Source organism: Octodon degus, unplaced genomic scaffold (genome assembly GCF_000260255.1).
Source record: "Octodon degus isolate 3935 unplaced genomic scaffold, OctDeg1.0 scaffold00001, whole genome shotgun sequence".
NCBI classification, from domain to species: Eukaryota; Metazoa; Chordata; class Mammalia; order Rodentia; family Octodontidae; genus Octodon; species Octodon degus.
This window is the reverse complement of record NW_004524577.1, coordinates 8,568,220-8,572,823: the sequence shown is the minus strand read 5'-3', so window position 1 is coordinate 8,572,823 and position 4,604 is coordinate 8,568,220.

Below are 4,604 nucleotides of genomic sequence, written 5' to 3'. Positions count from 1 at the left end.
GGGTCTCCACTCTTTACAGCCTCAGAACTGCAAAGGTCAGGGACTTTGCCTTGAGGGGAAAGTCACAGAGCCCCATGTTCCAGAATGGTGGTGACAGCCACACCAGGTTCCAGAATGGCGCCGGCATGGAGAATTTATTCCTTGGAATCAGGGTCAGAGTGCTCAGCTATCCAGGCACTTGGTCCCTACAGCCAAGAGAGAAGGAAACCTGGCTTCTGCTCCAGCTGGCGGCAGCCCTTGGCATCATCCACGGCACTGGTTTTAGGCGCATTCAGAATGCAGGAGTGCTGAGGTTAAGAAGGCTTCCTCTTAGATTTCAGAAGAAGGCCTGGGAGGCCAGGCAGTGTGCCCCTGGGAGGGCAGTGTGTGAAGCTGTGAGAAGCCTATTCAGTGGAAACCCCAGAAATTTGGAAAAGCCAGGAACGTGGATCATCTAAGGGAAACTGCAAGGGGGAACAAGGCTGGCCTAGGAGAGAAGTCATAGGAGCTACCAGCAGAAGTGCCACAGGGGCAGAGCCACATGGAGCTCACTATTTGTCACAGATTGCTTCGGATGTTCCACATGGAACTGCAGGACTTAAGGTTTGCCCTGCTGGATTTTGGACTTGTTTTGGACTCAATGGTTTATATCCTGCTGTGTGTACCTTTTGGAATGGTAATATTTATCTTGTGCCTTTGAATATTGCAAGTGTTTAAGTTTTCTTTTGTACAGGGGCTCACAATTGAGGGTTTGCCTTGGATCTTGGAGGAGACTTGGGGCTCGGACTTTTCAGCAATGCTGAAACTGTTGGGACTTTGGCAACTCAGAGATGGACTAGAATGTCTTTTGGGAAGTGCATGAGTCTTTGGGGGTCCAGGGGTAGAATGTTATGGTATGTGTATAGGTGTCCCCCCAAAGCCTTATGCAGTCTTGGGGTGGCCTCTGGAGTTTGTGACTGATTACTGTGGGTGTGGATGCTGCACTTGCCCTGAGGTAGGTAATTTGCATTTCAATGTAAGGAGGAAAAAGAAGTTAGCTACTTGAGCTGCTGCTACTCCTCCCTGTACTCTCTCTCTCTCTCTTTTTTTTTTTTTACCTTTTATATACTTTATTTTTTTCCCATAATTTTATTGAGAAACAAATAGTAATGAGACAGTTTCAAATCAAATTGGTAGGACAGTTTCAATAATTAACACATTGCATACTCTCTTCCTAGTGGTTAATTGCTGTACAAGATGCAGACATGATATCCTATTTACAAACACCATTAGAACAAATCCCTCTATTCATTAAGAGAATGTAACTAAATATCTATCCTAACCACTTTGAATACACAAATACAAAATGGACATTCATCTGTATCCCCTTTTTTGTCTAATTCTGTCATTTGAATATTATAGGTGTGTTAACTCAGCAAAATATTCTAGAAGAGTCCAGTAGTCCATAATAGTATTGGGTCTTCTGCTTGATTGGCAATGTCAGAAACTGTTGACCTGAGTCCCCTACAGCTCAACATAACAGCATGGCTTTACTTCTTATACTTCGTTTTATACTTTTCTGCTGGATGGTTAAGACCAAGGTAAAGCAGGACCTGTGCAACCAGAGTTGTAGCTTTTGGGTCTGATAAGGTCAGTGAAATCCCCTCAGGATTTATCCTGAGATCCTGTCCCTCAGAGTGTAGACCCTTTGTCGGTGTGCTCTTGCTGTCTGCTGCCGTCATGAAAGGCTGCCCTCTGCCATGTGCCGCTCTGCCTTGGAGCCAGCTGAGTGTGGACTGAAGCCTCCAGGAACTGTGAGCTAAATAAACCTTTCCTTTCTTCATTTTGAGTGTCGGGTATTTGTCCCAGCAATGAGAGAAGAGTAACTAAGACAGAGGGAGAAACAGAGATCCTGACACATGCAGAAGGCATATACCTATCATTCTAATACGTAGGGTAGATGAGGCAGGAGGATCTCAAATCTTTCCAGGGCACCTTAGCAAGACCCTATCTCAAAATAATTTTTTTTAAAGAGCTGAATACTAAAAAAAAAAAAAAAAAAGAGCTGAATACTTAGATTCCCCTGGGCTTGATTCCCAGTAGGAGAGAGAGAGAGAGAGAGGAATCCTAGTAAGCAAAAACAAATGTGTGTTTGTTTCTTCCCTGGATTCTATGTAGTTTTACTCACTTTGGGAGACCTGAGGCACTGTTCCAGGCCATTCTTTGTGTATTTGGTACAGTGTCTCACTACACAGCTCAGACTCATAGTGATCCTCCTGTTTTCAGTCTCCCCAGCTCTGGGATTACAGGTGTGTGCCACCACACCCAAACTTGGTTGCTGGATCAGCTGGGGTGTGGGGTGTGGGACTGGGGATCAAACCCTGGTCCCTGCGTTTGCCAAAGCAGGCACTTAGTCCGCTGAGCTATCTCACCAGCCCTTGTTCCAGGCCTTCTACCCCTGCAGGTGCTTCCTGCCTCTCCAAGTGTGTCACTCAGGGCCACACAGCCCCTGCTGGCCACCACCTTCCACTCTGCCCAGCTCTGTGTCCTGATTAGTGATTTTCTATCCACCTGCTCACAGGCCTCAGCTGTTGACTCATTTTCAGTGACGCTGAATGAAACTGGGGCTGTGAAGGGAAGAACAGAGATGACAACAGAAGTGAGTCTCAAGAGAAATTAGAGAAGTGAGAATCTCCTGGGACAAGACGGGCCTGGTGGCACACCCCTGTTATCCCAGCGCTTGCGAGGCAGGAGGATCATTGTGAGTTTGAGACCAGCCTGAGCTACAAAATGAGCCCAAGGTCAGCCTGAGATGCATAGTAGATCCTGTCTAAAACAAAAACAAAAACAAAAAAACCCAAACAAACAAACAAAAAAACCAGAGAATCTCCTGGGATAAAATTAAAAAGTTCCACATCCAGCATAGGTCTTGGGCCGGGGAGATGGCTCAGTGGAATGAGTATTTCCCTGGCAAGCGCAAGGGCCTGAGTTCAATCCCTGGTTCTGCCAAAAAAAAAAAAAAAAGAAAAAAAAGAAAGAAAGAAAAGAAAAGAAAGGCAGCATAGGTCTCAAAATCCTCAGAGAGGGCCGGCCAAATAGCTCAGCAGGTCAAAGTGTGTGCAAGCAGGTGCAGGGGCTGGGGGTCCAATCCCCAGGCCTGCCATGCAGACCCCACTCCTGGGGCACACTGAGATAATGTTTGAGACTGGGCATGGTGGTGTGTGTGGGTAATCGCAGAACTTGGGAGGCTGTAAACAGGAGGATCACTATGAGTCTGATATAATAGTGAGACCCTGAACACCCTGCAGACCCTTCCCTAAAATACTGAAAAAAAAAAAAATTCTCAGAGAAAAAGACAGTAAGAGGATAGAGAAATAAAACTACAAGCAATCTACAGAAAGCTGAGGTCAGGTAGAGCCCTCTCTTCCAGATGGGAGGAAAGGAACTGCTCAACCACCGCAGTGCATTTATTTATACACTTAGTAAGTCGATGACAGGTGACATGCCTTTGCCTAGTAACCAGTTCAATCTCACCACCCCCGTTCTTGGGGCTGGAACTCCTGTTCCCTTGGCAATCCATGCCCTCAGGGCATTCCTTGGGGCTCAGCTTCCAGACAGAAAAGAACAAAAGGAAATACTGAAAGAGAAAAGAATCTTCTACTTTTTGTGTAATCTGCCTTCTGGACTAAGTCAATGATAGAGAATGCAGAATGAGTACTGAATGAATATTTAGTGGGTTAACAAATGTATGTACTATGTGCTGGGCTGTGGGGTTCCAGCCCTCGCAGAGGGGGACAGGGTAGAGGGAAGACAGAATGAGAAAGAAAGAAACCTGGGGTGGGGAGGACCAGGCTGCTGGCTAGGCAATTATGTTTATTTATTCCAAGGTTATATACAGAATGCTCTGAACCTGTGCCCAACAGTTGCCCTGGTTAACTCTGAGCCTTCCCTGTTTCCCTGGGAACAGAATAGCCTACCAAGGCCACGATGATAAGCAGGAGACCACAGTTCCAGAGCCCTGGGAGCGCCCGTGAGCTCTTTGCTCAGACCTTGGGAGTGCGGTTGAGCCCACTGCTCAGACCGCAGGTCTAGGGAGCGGGGCACGCTGCCACACTTACCTCCTTATGATTGTTAGTTCTGGGACCCAGTGTCCAACACTGGGCAATTCTGTGAGAAAAAGGAAAGTCTTTCATGTCAGGGATGCACACCTGTCAGGCCATACTTGCAAGGATGAAGCAATAGAGAGTTCAAAGGCAGCCTATAGTACACAGCAAGACCCTGTCTCAAAAAAGGAGAAAGATCCAAGGGAAAGGGAAAGGAGAAAAGGAGTGGGGGAGGGAGACAGGAAGGGGAGGGGAAGGGGAAGGAGGAGAAGGGGGAGAGGATAAGGAGGAGAGGAGGGGCAGGGGGAGGAGGGGGAGGAGAAGGGGCGGTGGCAGTGCTGGAGCAGGAGCAGAAGCAGGAGCAGGAGCCGGAAGAAAGTCTTACAAGAGTACTGTGTAGGGGCTGGAGAGATGGCTCAGTGGTCTAAAGCACCTACTTAGAACAAGCTTGGCAAAACACAGGGACCGCGGTTCGATCCCCCAGCACCACATGCCGGCCAGCCGCGCCCCCTGGTGGGCTGAGCTGGCCACACACACACACAC